Raw genomic sequence first — 13,860 nt, forward strand, 5'->3', positions numbered from 1 at the left:
GTGCAGGTTGGAGAGCGGCCGCAGGAGGCGCGGGGCTGGGGCGGGACCGGTGGCCCTGAAGGAGGCCCCTCCTGACCACGGGCGTGCCGGCACCTGCTCGCCCGGGCTCGCGGGAGCCAACTGTGCGCGTCTCTGCCCAGCTCCCCGCTCACAGACGACACATCAGGAGCTAGAAATCAGGCTCGGGGAATTACTTCCATGGCGGACATGGGCCAACACCACAGACCAGGGGCAGCCTCATCCGCACCCGCCAGAGGCACCTGTTAAACCCTGGCCAGGGCACCTCCGTACCCAGCTCCGGGGACTACTGCCCGAGGACGTCCCCAACCTGGCCTCGGACAGAAGAAGCCCCCACCTCCCTCTGGCCACCCCATCGGCCATCTGGAAACAGCTCCTCTCCGCCCCCTCCAACCCGGCCTCGCCCGGTGGGTGGGAAGCAGGTCAGGACCTCAGCAGGGTCTGTTCTGGCTCCCGAGCTCAGGAGGGGCTGAGCTCCTGAGCGGCCGCCCCCGCAGCCGGTTTCAGATTCTGGGTTCCGTGTTCCTACAACTTGTCCTGGCTCCTTGCTCTCTGCCTCCCCGAGGCGCCCACATCTGCTTATAATTTTCCCGAGAAGGGAGAAAGGCCATGGTTGCTGGCCCCTGGCCCCCCTGAGTATCTCTGGAATGCCTGCTGCCTGGCCCCACCCCACGCCCCCCACCCACACGCTCCCAGGGTCCAGCCCTCCAGGTCTCAGAGAGGTGCTCCCTGACTTAACCCCCTGTTGCCCTCTGCTTCGGCCCCAAAATGCCTCCTGCTGTCTCTTGCCCCCCCCCCCCATACCGCCTGCTGGCCCGCGGGCTTTCCTCCCTTTGGTCCTCTGGCTGGTGGCCCTGTCACCGCTCCCCTGGGGCGCGTGTCCACCCCTAGCCTTCTCTGTGCTCCCCCAACCATCCTCGGTCCTCCAGTAACTCACCAGGCCTCTATGGCCTCCTGCAGCCTGAGAAGCTCAGCTGAGCCAAGGGGCAGGGCGGCTAGGCCCTGGGCCCAGGGGCCTGGGGGGCGCCAGGGAGCGTCCTGGGGGATCCCAGCGCTCAGGATATGGAGCCTGAAAACAGGAAATAGAGCCTGGCTAGAATGTGTGATGTGGGGGAGGAGAGCAGGGTCATGGGCTCCCTCTTCCCGACACCCTGAATTCAGAAGGTGGGGTGCAGGGGGCAGGGCCAGAAGCCTCTTTCTGTTAGGTTGTCTCTGAGCTGAGCACCGTGGTCCCCCTCTGAAGGGCTTCAGAGGAAACAGCCTGTCCTCAGAGAGCCTGGCCAGTCGGAAGTGTCCTTCAGACAGGGTCACCGGTCTGTCCCAGGGCACCCCCCACATCGTCCCTTCTCCCGCCACCCCCAAACTATCCCCTCCACCCTGCCCTGCACCGGCCACCTTCCCAGGTGTGGGGCCCACCTCCAGGGCCATCCCCGTCAGCACCCAGTTGACCCCTCCCTGCCTGGCCCTCCCTTGGCAGGGCCCCGAGCCCTCACACATCCCCCCTCTCCACCCCAAGGTCTTCTCCACGCTGACCTCTCCGTGGACCCTCACTGTCCTCACTGGGGCTCAGTCTGACTGGATTCAGGTCGTCAACCCTGGCCCCTGGGTGAGCCTCACATCCAGACCCACAGGGACCCCCTCTCCTGGATCTGTCGCCAGAGCTCAAGGCTGCAGTGGGACCTACCCCGTGGAGACAGGTCAGAGCCCTGTGGACAGTCACTGCCTCCCAGACCAACTTCTAGAGGAAATGGTTCACCTGAGGGCTTCAGGAGGTGGGCAGGGGGGCCCTGAGGAGGGCTGCAGAGATTAGCTGGCTGCAGGGGTGGGGGAGATTGGTTTCCCAGAGGGCCCTACGTTCCCGGAATGCAGGGGAGGCCCCAGCTGGTCAGCAGTGGGACTGGAGCCCGGGTGGGTCCACACCAGTGGGTGGTCCGCAGGGAGGGAGGGTGGGGGATCCCGGCAGGGGAGGAGAAGCGGTTGGCCTGAGGGACCTCAGCCCCTGAGGAGGGAAGGAACACAGGCCTGACCAGGAGCCCAGAGCCCCAGCCTGGTCCCCCAGCTTGTTTCCATCTGAGACTTTGTCCCCAAGGGGCTGGGGAAATTGAGGCCCTGGCCTGTCCTTCCCTAACACCCCCGGGCCCACCAGCATCGGGGCCCATGTGCCTGCACACACTCCCCTCCGGGCGTTTGAACCAGACAGCTCTGACTCCCGTCCGGCCCTGTCCTGCCCCGGGGCCCACACTGCCGTCCCTGAGGGCGCCCCATATCCCCTCCCTGTAGGCCCCCACCTGCCCTCACAAGAAGGCATCATCTACTGCGTGGAGAAAGGCAGGGAGCTGCGTATGAAATCCACGGTGGTGGGTGCAGTACCCCCTCTACAGGTGAGGACACAGGGCGGGTAAGTCCCCCACCCGGGGCCACACAGCCAGCAGGAGCAAAGACCCAGAGTGAGGCAGCCTCCCCACCCCAACCACGGCTTCCCATCAATCCGGCCCACCCGGGAATCCCAGGGGCTTTGCATCTCTGTGTAACAGCCTCAGTTATGCAGAGGGGGAGCCGGGAGGGGGGGGGGGGGGGGGGGAGGAGGAGCGGGGAGCTGCCACAAGGACAGACCAGAGGCGTGGGAACCGGGATGCGTTTGCAGTCAGTCTTCTCTCCTCCACCTCGAGATGCAAGGCAGCTGGGCCCCCGGCCAGGCCCCGGCCCCCAGCCCCCAGCCGCAGCCGGGTTCCCTCTGGTGGGGAGCCCTGCCCTCCTGGTGCCCCGGCCCCCTTAGCAGGAGGGAAATGACTCTGGGTCCGAGCTCCCGGTGGGCAGGAGGTGATCCGTTTCTGTAGGAGGCAGAGAGCAAAAGGGCTTCCTCAGGGCTCTTCTCCAGGAGGTGGGGCAGCGAAGGACGCCCTCTGAGCTGGGCGATGAACGCCAGCTCTCAGTTCCCTGGTCTGTAAAATGGGGATGATAGCACTTCCCTTTGTAGGGCTGTCCCCAGGATTAATACAGGAGTTACGTTCACGGTCACCAGGATGGCGGCCGGGGTCCCGGGTCTCCTGAGCCCATCCCCGTCCCCACTGCCTTGGCGCCCTTGGCCCTTTTGAGCATTAATTCCAAGAAAAGCTGTTTCTTGTTTTTCGTTTGTTTTTTTTTTTTTCTGAAGAACCCCCAGGATGATCCGGGAATGGGGCCTTAGCTGCTGGCACAGAGAAGGGAAGTGGGGGTGGGGAGGGGCCAGACCCCCCACAAAACCTGATCCCTCAGAACCACGGGCTGCCCGCCAGGTATGTCTTGAAGCCAAAGGCGGCTGATGAGTTGGACCGCCTGGGTTCTGCTTCCCCCAGCCCCCAGTCTGAGCACCACCTCCAGCGCCTTGCTGGGTCCCGGTGGCCCCTCCTCTCCTCTCCCTCTCTCTGTCCTCCCTCTCATCTTGGAATCCAAAGGTTCTAGGGCTCACAAGTTGTCACTTTTGAGGACATCGCTCGAGCCCCGTGGGCCTCCAGCCTCCATTTCCCCCTCTGTAAAATGGGAGAGTAACCCCCACATCTCACAGGGTGCAGTGAGGGCTGGGACTGCTAGTTCCCGTGACCGCCCCGGAACAGAGCCTCAGACCAGAAGCAGCTCAGAGGACCTGCGCTGGTGCAGAAACAGAATCCCCCACTGTTCTAGGCTCTCGGCCTCTTTTTGTTTCTGTCTTGTTCCTCATCAAAAACTCTTTGCTTTCTGCCTTTTTTTTTTTTCTTCCTCCATCAGTTTCTTGGTCTGTGTCTTTCTGTCTCTCTCCTTCCTTTCCTATATCGAGGCCGTCGGGTACAGCACAGTCGTGCGGTGTGTTGACTGCGCTAGGGAATCCATCCTCAGGTGTGGCGCGGGAGGGGAACTCCGGCCGCACTCGGCTCACCAGGCCGAGTGTCTTAGCTTGTGCCCGGGGCTGCCTTGCCCTGTGTCTCCCTTGTCCGTCTGTCTGTCTCCTTCCCCGCTCTCTCTCTCTGTTCCTCTGTGCCGTTTCCAAATCTGTCTTTGCCATGGAGACAGGGTCACTTAGTCCTCCCCACTCGGCAGCTAGACCCCAGTCGGAAGACTCCTCCCTCCGTCTCCACGCAGGGACGCGCCCTGACCCAGCCCCAGCAGCCTGGGCCGCTCTCTCCACGTCCGCGCACGTGCACACGCCTGCACACGCGAGCGCCCAGCCCCTCCCGCACCCAGCCTGGCCTTTTGCAGCCAGGAATGTGTGCCGGATGGAGGGACAGGAAGCCTGTGTGTGAGCCAGAGGCTGGGCGGGAAGGGGGCAGGGGTGAGGGGCCGGCCTGGCGTTCTCTGTGGCTCAGGAAACAGAAGCTAGAGGGTCCTCAGCCCGACCTGTTTACTCATCAGGAAATAGGGAAACTGCAGGGATTCTGAATCACCAAGCACGCATCGCGTGCCTGCCGGAGGCCGGCGCCAGCGCGGTCCGGGCCCCTGCCACCACCCGTGGGTGCCGGCGGCCACGCTCTGCAGCCACAGGCGGACGTGGGGGTCTCGGGCATCAGAGGCAACAAGAGAATTAGGATCTGCTTCAAAGAACAAAGCACCGGCCCACCCGCTCACTGCCACCGCCAGACACCCTCAGAAAGCACAGCCCTGCTCCGGCCACTGCCCCTCTCCAGAGCCCTCTGTGGCTCCCCACACCACACGAAAGGGCACCAGGAGCCAGGCCCGCCAGGGGCCCATCCTCACAGCCTCTCCCAGGATGCCCCTCAGTGGCTGCAGGCTTCATACACTCCTCCCGCCCTCGGGCCCTCCTGCAGGCCCTCAGCCCAGCCACCACAGACCCCCCATGGCCCAGAGGAGCCCTGGGCTGCTCTCCCCGGAGGCCAGCTCCACGCGGACCAGCACTCCCCAGACCCCAGCCAAGGGCTCAGCACCGTGTCCCTCCTCCGGGGCATGTGGGACTAAGCCAGGCCATCCCAGGAGTTCGCAGCCCCTGGAACCTTCAGGTCTGACGGACCCATCAGGGATCAGTGTTGGGGCTGCGGGGCTGCGCTCCGGCTGCCCACCAGGCTGGGCCGCCCTCAGTCTTATTCCTCCGGGGCTGTTAGTGGTCAGGCTGCCCCGATGTACCCTCACAGCCCCCATGCCCCACTCCTTCTGTTCTTATGAAGGTCGGTCTTCCCCGCTGCAATGGAGCTCCGTGGGGTCAGGGCGCTTTTCCGCACCTGACGGAGGGGATGGCCCGATAAAGCCCGAGCCCCCTTCTGACTCCAGCAAGCCCTGACCTGCCTCTGTGGGGCTCGGGGGCTGACGGAGAGGTGTTCAGAGGCTGCGGCTTCAACCGGCTCACTGGCCAGAAGAACTGGTCCCCCCTTCCAGGGCCCTCGAAACCCAGGACTGGCAGGATGCCGGAAACTGGGGTCCAGAAGGAGCCTCCACCCTTACAGAGGGGAAGGCGGCTCCGGACCTGCCCTCCTGACCGCCGGCCTCTGAGTTCCTAAGGGACGAGTGCACAGTCGTGCGGGGCACTGAGTCGCCTGGAGAGCAGGGGGTGTGCCCACACGGCTGGACCCTAACCCTGTACCACGGGCCTCGGGACCCCGGGACAATGCCCCTCACTGTCCATCCGCACACCCCCTCTGAAACAGAGGGACTGGGCGCCCCCCATGCCTTATGTGGGGGTGGGGCAGAGGTGGGAGAGGGGACCCAGGAGGCCCCATGTCCCAGAGCTCCCTACACGCCATTTCTCTCTGGAGACCTCCACCTGCACGCGTGGGGGCTGTAAGAGCCATCACCGGCCCAGATTAGATGTGCGCTCTGGGCTAGACGACCTCTCTCCATTCTCCGGCAGTCCCAAGACGTAGGTACTATTATGCTTCCCATTTTACAGATAAAGAAACATCCCAGAGAAGTTAAGTAACTTGCCCCCGGTCACACAGCCAAGCGACGGCAGAGCCGGGGCCTGGACCAGGTCAGTCAAACCCTGAAGCCTGTGCTGCCCCTTTGCCGCCTCCCCCATGATTCTCTTTGGTCTTCTGACCCTGCTTCTCCTGTCTCCACCCCCTTTCTGCTCCTTCTCTAGGTGCGTTCTCCGTTTCCCTAAGTCTGCCCTTTCTCCCCTCTGGCTCTCGTTTGCAGAAGCCTCTGCCTTTGCCTCTGTTTCCGTATTTTTGTCTCCTCCTAGCTCTGTTTTTGTCTTTGTCTCTCCTTCCCTGTCTCCCCTTCCTCCTGCTGGCTTCTCCCTGCACCCTCCCCAGCACTTCAGCACTTCTCCCCAGCACCCTCCCCAGCACCCTCCCCAGCACCCCTCCCCAGCAGCTGCTGTGGTGGCAGCAGTAGGGAGGCAGACAGCAGCCCAGTGACCTCTATCTCTATCCAGGTTTCCGACCCATTCGATTCGTGGACTGCCTGGAGAGTCAAGTTTCCTCTTCTGGGAAAGTCTGATAGGGAGCGGGGTCAGGCAGGAGTGAAGGCACCGATGCCAGTGCTGGGTTTCACCCCCCGGTGAAGAGCGGGGGACAGAGAGGCCGGCCTGGCCGCCCACCCAGCTCCCAGGTGGCCAGCCCTCGCTGCACTGGTGAGTGCGCCAGAGACTTCAGGAGGCCTCGGGACTGGGAGAGGAGCAGCAGGGGACAGATGACAGGAGACAGGACGGCGGCCCCCACCCTTGGTTCACACGTGCACACGCGCAGGCACTCCGTCACGCATTGGGCTGGCGTGGTGTTCAGAAAACAGCTCCCTGTGCACACCGCTCCCCTGCCCAGCCCCCGCCGAGGCCAGGGGTGACAGCTGACCCCTTGCCCAATCCCGCCTGGGGAGGAGGTCTGGCTGAGCCTGGGAACCTCGGGGCCAGTACAGGCTGTTCCCATCCCTGGGGACTAGGGTCACAGCGCAGCAGCCCGGGAGAGGCCACTCATAAAAGGTCAGGACAGGAGAGTGAGAATCGGGTGGGAGGCAGGAGACGGGGTGGGGCCGCCGGCTGGCCTCGCTGGGGGTCCCCCTGTCTGGGCCCGACCACCCCCGCCCCCTCCCCAGCCTGCCACCCCAATCATCTGCCAGCCCAGGCTTTCTGACCATCTAGACGCTGGAGACCTTTGGCCAACCTTCTGTGCTCAAAACCGGCAAAGCTGTGAGCCGCACACCTGGCCCTCCCCTCACCCCCCAACCTCCCCGGGGAGGCGCCAGCACCAACAATGGCCCAGACCAGGCGCCAGCGGAGCAGGAGACATGTTTTCGTTCCTCTGAGCCTCCCAACAACCGTGGTAGGCGCCGTGTCTTATGGTTCCCCGCTTAGACACGAGAAACTGAGGCACAGAGGGCCCACAGCCGGGAAGGGGCAGAGTGAACTAGAACCCCAGCAGCCTGGACTCCCAGATCCGGGGGCTCCCCTCGGCCAAGAAGAGGAGCCGGCACCCCATTCTCCGTCCAGCCCCGAGGGGGCCACGGGTTGGGGAGAGCGCCCGGCCCCACACGTCGCTGCAGGTCACTTACGTGCAGTCCCCCGGGGAGGGCGACCCCAGTGCCCTCGCCCCCTCCGCCGCCCCCACCCTCGCGCAGGGGCACCCGCAGTCCTTCCCCGGGGTAGGGGAGGTCGCGGAGCGGGTGGGGGCGCGCAGTCACTCACCTGCGTCGGACCCGGGCTGTCGCAGGCATGGGGTGGGGAAGCCGGGAGGAAAGAAGGGGAAGGAGGGACGGAGGGGAGGCGGGGCGTGCGGCACGCGGGGCGGGGCGGGGCAGGAAGGGGGCGGGACAAAGGGCAACGGCGGGGCAGGAAGTGTTGAGGGGGCAGCGGGGGGAGGTGGGGGGGAGAGGGCTAGGGAGGACGAGGGCGCCAGGAGAGGGAGGGTGACGGGGACGAGGAACGCTGCGGGGTCTGGGGGCCTGGGGGGGGCTGGGGGCGCTGGCGGTGGGGGGCGAGCCGGGGGAGGGGGCTGGGAAGTCCAGGAGAGGGGCAGGCGGGAGGAGGGAGCCGGAGGGAGCGGGGTCGGGGTGGCAGCTTGGCCTGGAGCGGGCAGGGTGGGGAGGCGGGGTCCCGGTCCCGGGACCCCCGCCCTCCCCAGCTGCCGCAGGGCCCCGGCTTGCTCCGCCTCCCGCGCCCCAGCCTTCCAGTCTGCAAAGTGGGGCTGTGCAGGGGGCCAAAGAGCCCGTCTGCGGCGGGCAGCTTCCCTGGGCGGCCCGGCGACCGCGGGACCCGAGCCCGGCCGCAGCCCACTGTCCCCTCCTCCGCTTCCGCCCGAGCCACCCGCGCCGCGGCGACCCCCGGCCCAGCCGCCGCCCCAGCGCGGAGCCCGCCCGGTGGCGGGCGCCACCTGGCGGCCGCAGCGCGCACCCGCACCCCACCCTTCTTAGGGCCCCGGACCGCGGGCGTCTCTGAACCCACACAGACCATTTTTGTGACAACTACGGTTTGCTTTCCTCCTCGCTAGCCCTTTGGGTGTACTGCGCCATCGAATCCCTAGCTCGAGGTCGGTTTCACTTACAGGATGAGACAGCTGCCCGCGCCTTAGGCTGCAGTCGTGGCGGCAGCAGGATTTGAACCGCGCTCTGGGCCCCGCCGGCTGCGCGGCATCCGGGCTAAACCACCGCCCGCCACAGAAGGAGCCCGGATAGCTCAGGGCGAGCGAGGCAGGAACACCCCTCCTCGGAGAGTTTTAAAAATCAGCTCTATTGGGGTATAGCTGACGTACAATAAAAAAAAAATGGACCCACTCAAACGCGTACAGTTCGATGATGCTTTTTAAGATTTTTTTTTAATTATGGAGAAATCTACATAACAAAACTTACCATTTTAACCATTTCAAAGCGTACATTTCGGTGGCATAAGCTCATGCATATCGTGCAGCCACCATCCGTCTCCATAAGGTTCTCATCACTCCAAACTCAGACTCTGTCCCCAACGCCCCCCGCCCCTGGTTACCGCTCTTCCACTTTCCGTGGCTGTGGATGTGACCACATCGGGCCGTCATGTAAGTGGACCCGCACACACTGTCTGTCCTTTGGTGTCAGGCTTATTCACTGGTGTGAGGTCGTGGTCCGATGAATTTTGACAAATGTGGTTAACCTGTGTGACCACCACTCCAATCAAAGTATTTTTTAATTTTTATTTATTTTTAATGTTTTAATGTTTATTTTTGAGGGGGGAGGAGCAGAGAAGGAGACCCAGAATCCCAAGCGGGCTCCAGGCTCTGAGCTGTCAGCACAGAGCTGGATGCGGGGCTCGAACCCATGAACCGTGAGATCATGACCTGGGCTGAAATGGATGCTTAACCAACTGAGTCCCCCAGGCGCCCCTCAAAATAATTTTTTTAAGTAATCTCTACACGCAAGGTGGGGCTTGAACTCACCACCCGGAGATGGAGAGCTGCATGCCCCACCCGGCCAGGCGCCCCAATCAGAATAGTTTTTTAAAACATTTTGTCTCCCCCAAAACTTCCCGTGGACTCTTGCAGACAATGCCCCACCCCCGACCCCAGCTCTATGCCATCTCCCGTCTGATTTCTGTTACTGTGCAATTGTTTGTTCTCGAAGGTCTTGTACACGGACTCACGCCACACTGAGGCGCTTATGTCTGGCTTCCTCCACTCACCAGGAGGCTTTTCAATAGTTCGTTGCCCCTTCCCACCAAGTGGCATCGCACTGTGTGGACGTACCACGATTATCTTTATCTTCACATCCCAGTTGATGGGACTGGCTCGTTTGCTTTTCCAGTTTTGAGCTACTGCGAGTAAAGGTGCTCTGAACGCGTGTGTACAAGTCTTGTGCGAACATGTTCTCATCTATCCTTGTAGCCAGGAGCCCCGTGCCAAGCTTGCACCACCCCCGCCACTTTGGGTGGGATTGTGGGGTTTCACAGTGATGAATCCTTTATGTATTCTGGTTTCAAGTCCTCTGTCAAAAATATGTCTTGAGAATATTTTCTACCCGAGAGACTCGCATCTGAGGGAGCCTAGCAAGTGCTCAATGTGACGCTCCCGGAGGTTTGCAGTGGGGAGGGGTGGGCAGGTGCTGCCCGAGGAACGGAAGGGCCGGACGCGTTCGCGGGTGGAAGACCAAAAGTTTCCAGCAGGGGGCAGCAGAAACCAGCGCACGGCTCCAGGGTCCGGAGGCCCAGGACCTTCGAGTTGCAGCATGTCCGAGGCCAGAGGGGCCTCGAAAGTCTTCCGATGCAGCGCCCTCTAGGGACCAGTGGGGGGACCTGCGCTCCCCCTCCCTCACCTGTGCACGTGCTCGGCTCCCTCCACGGTCAGATTCAGCACGACGCTGGCCCTTTCTCTGGGACCCTGTCCAACCTCTGTCTCTCCCTCCCCACTCCTACATAAGGAAGTTAAACTTGCCTCGCCTAGACTGAGTGCTTTCAGGACTGGGGATTGGCTGAAATTGCCTTAGTGACTGGCAGGAAGTAAGTGCCTCTTAAACGTCCCAGCGGTGGTAAGCCACCCTGCGGAAGGCTCCTCCAGCCGCCTGAACCCCAGCTCGGCCTCCTGGGCCAGCCCTGTGGCTGGAAGGATGCCCCCAAGAGGGAACAGGAGGTCCAAGGTCCTTATTCGTTTTTGTTTTAACTTTTTAAAAAATGATTATTTATTTTGAGAGAGAGTGAGCAGAGGACGGGCAGAGAGAGAGGGGGAGAAAGAATCCCAAGCCGGTTCCATGTTGTCAGTGCAGAGCCTGACAGGGGGCTCAATGAGCGGCTTGATCTCATAAACCCCGAGATCATGACTTGAGCAGAAATCAAGAATTGGATGCTTAACCAACTGAGCCAACCCAGGTACCCCAAACACTGACTTTTTTAAAAAGCTTATTTATTTATTTATTTATCTATTTATTTAGGGACCAAGAGCCAGCGGGGGGAGAGGCAGAAAGAGAGGGAAAGAGAGAATCCCAAGCCGACTCCATGCTGTCAGCGCTGAGCCAGACTGGGGGCTCGATTCCGCGCACCATGAGATCATGACCTGAGCCGAAATCAAGAGTCAGACGCTTAACCAGCTGAGCCACCCAGGGACCCTGATTTTTTTTTTTAAGGGAGGCTCTCCACCAAACATGGGGCTCGAACTTGGAGATCAAGGGTCATATGCTCCCCCCAGGGAGCCAGCCAGGCGCCCCAGCTCATTCATTCTTTTGTTCCGCAATCACGTGTTTTGTGCCCAGGATACAGAGGAAGCGACCATGACTATGATGATGGCGGCAGCTACTTTTGTTGGAAAAAACCTACCGATAACCAGGTTCTCCCCGAAGACCTTTGTATTTGATCACTTATTTGGGTAAGAAATAAAAGTTCCTTGATCTCAAAACCTCACATGCTAGTTGAGGAAATAGTTACTCGTTCGTTCGTTGGTGCAATAAAGATCCGTTGAGCACCTGTGTGTGCAGGCACTGGGGCTATTCTGTGAACAGAATAGGGAAAGATCTAAACACGGAGGTCGAGAGGGAAGCTCGCACCCGGTAGCGGTGCTGGAGGGGAGACGATGAACACGAAATCAGAGAAATCCGGACACTTGCCATGATAGGTGCCGTCAGACGCCAATAGAGGGAAATAATGCGGGAGGGGAAGGGGAGTGCTGGGGGGGGGCGATTTGGGAAAGGAGGCCAGGGAAGGCCTCACTGGAAAGGTGACCTCCAGATGAAGTCCTGAAGGAGGGAGCAGGCCAGGAAGAGCGAGTACAAGACCCCGAGGCCAGAGCACGGGCTACGTTCGGAGACCAGCCCGAAACCTGCAAGGAGCGGGTGTTGGCCGTGGATGAGCCAGACCCTGCAGGGGCCTTGTGGGCTGTGGGGGTTTGTTCTGCGAGGCGGGGAGGGGGGGGGGGGGGCAGGGGATTCTGAGCAGAGGAGGGTCATGATCCAGCTCAGGCTTTAACGGGACAGTTGTGGGCTGACGTGGCTGCAGGGAGCACGGTGAAGCAGGGGCAGTGGGACGAGGCCACTGCACTGACCCCGGGGGACGGCGGTGGTGGCTCAGAACCCGGGGAGCCCAGCCGGGGGCAGCGTGTGGGTGCCTCTTCCCTCCAGAATGGGAAGGCTGCTGGGGGGGGTGGTTCCCAGAGGGGGCCGCCTTAGAGGCATTGGGGAGGGCCGAGAGAGCCGCCACCAGCTGAGCCTCGGGCTGGCGTCCTGAGCACACAGCGCCCCCCTCAGGCCTGATGCCCGCATGCCCCCCGCATGTCAGGCCCTACAGACGAGGGAGGGAGTGGCCTCCGCCCCCCTGCAGCCCACTGCGGGGGGGGGGGGGGGGGGGGGCCTCGCAGCCTGGGTAGGGCAGGGGAGCCGGCAGGGGGAGCCTCAAGGGACAGAGCCTCCTTGCTGCTCACCGAGCCTGTCCAGGTGCCTGGCAGTGATTCCGAGACCCTGGCCAGCATGGTCCCAGTCAGGGGGCCCACCTGCCCCCTCGGTCACCACCCTCCGGGGTCTCCGGGTGTGGATGGGGGACCCTGGAAAAGGAACCATAGCCCCAACTGCCTGCCTTCCAGCCGGGCGTCCCCTCCCTGCCCCGGTGGTCCTGGCCTGAATCTGCCCACAGGCCCCCCCCCCCCGCCCCCCCAGCCCTGCCCTCTGCTTCCCATCCCTCAGCCCTCCACTGTAATCACAGCTCAGCCCAGACCCCCTCCTGTGAATAATTGGGGCTGATTTAGGGGCTATCAGGGGAGAGAGGGGGGGCTAATGGAGTCTGTGGGGGGGGCCTGGTGATGAGAGGAGTATGGGAGGCAATTAGCAGGGCGGCAGCCTCGGGAATCACCTAATGCACCGGCCTGCAGTCAGGGCCCGCGAGGGCTTGGGGAGGGATCGGGGCCATCCTTCAGCCTGGCAGCAGGAGGTTGGAGGACAGACAGCAGGAGGGACTTCCAGGAAAACAAGGGTAAGGGGGGAGAGGGGGCAGCTGACGGGATGAGTCGGGAGCCCCTGGTCCCCCACAGCCCCTCACTCCCCAGTACGAATGCATGTGTGTGCAAACACACACACACACACACACACACACACACACACTGCCCCATGTGAATCCTATCCCTCACTGGGGACCAGCTCCTGATTAATACCAACATTAGCCCTGAATGCTCTCCCCTCCTGGCCTCCCCGTCATTAATTACCTCCTCTCCCAGCCCAGCAGAGGGGAAGCCAGCTCCTCTGGGGCAAAAGGAATGAGTCTGCCCCCCTGCCCAAGAAGCCACCCCTACCCCTCCTCTGTGCTTCTGAAGGCAGAGAGCAGAGAGGAAGGAGGGAACCCTGAGCAAGGACGGAGGGAGAGTATGTCATACCACCCCCCCCCGCACCCCCACAGCCCGCGCCCCCTCGCGGAGGCCCTCGCCCCTCGGATGCAACCCGAGCGCCAGCCCCACCCCTGCAGGTGGAAGAGGGGCCCCCCGGGACAAGGTGGACAGCCACACCCCGATCCCCTTCCCTTTCTGACTTCACCTTGGGAACAGACCTCCTCAGAGACTGTCACGTGCAAACACAAAAGCAGACACCCTGGGGAGAAGTGACAACGCGAGGATGGCATCGCCTGTGTGGCGTCACCCAGCACCCAGCGCCCACAGCGCCCACCGGGAACGTGCGCTTCCCAGGACAAGGGAGGCTGCCGACAGGGGCAGGTGACGGGTTCAGAACGTCCGCGTTGGCGAAAGAGGCTCTGCCTTCGTGATGGGACCTTGAGTGGCCTGGACTTGAACTTGAGACTCAGGAGGAGGGAGCCCTGCCTTCTCGCCTTTGGGCTGCCATCTTGAATCTCTCCATTTCACCTGGGCCCTCCCCCTCTCTCCTTTTCTTCCTCTCTCCCTCTCTCTCTCTCCCTCCTTCTCTCTCTCTCTCTCCCTCGCTCCGTGTCACAGCCGCACACACACTTTAAAGCAAAGTGCGGTGAACTGAAACCCAGCCCGCAGCCCCCCAGTCGGC

At 62.5% G+C, this 13,860-nt stretch overlaps 1 long non-coding RNA gene across 1 annotated transcript; it reads right to left on the reverse strand.

Annotated features, from left to right (window-relative positions):
• Positions 1-80: 80 nt before the first annotated feature.
• On the reverse strand, positions 81-7,676 carry LOC115505149. The gene is made up of 4 exons (XR_003965928.1): positions 7,604-7,676; positions 2,632-2,849; positions 956-1,087; positions 81-169 (listed from the first exon to the last, which is right to left on the reverse strand). It is a non-coding gene; the product is annotated as an uncharacterized LOC115505149 (long non-coding RNA).
• Between the last annotated feature and the right edge of the window lie 6,184 nt (positions 7,677-13,860).

This window comes from Lynx canadensis, chromosome F1 (genome assembly GCF_007474595.2).
Source record: "Lynx canadensis isolate LIC74 chromosome F1, mLynCan4.pri.v2, whole genome shotgun sequence".
Lineage (NCBI taxonomy): Eukaryota > Metazoa > Chordata > Mammalia > Carnivora > Felidae > Lynx > Lynx canadensis.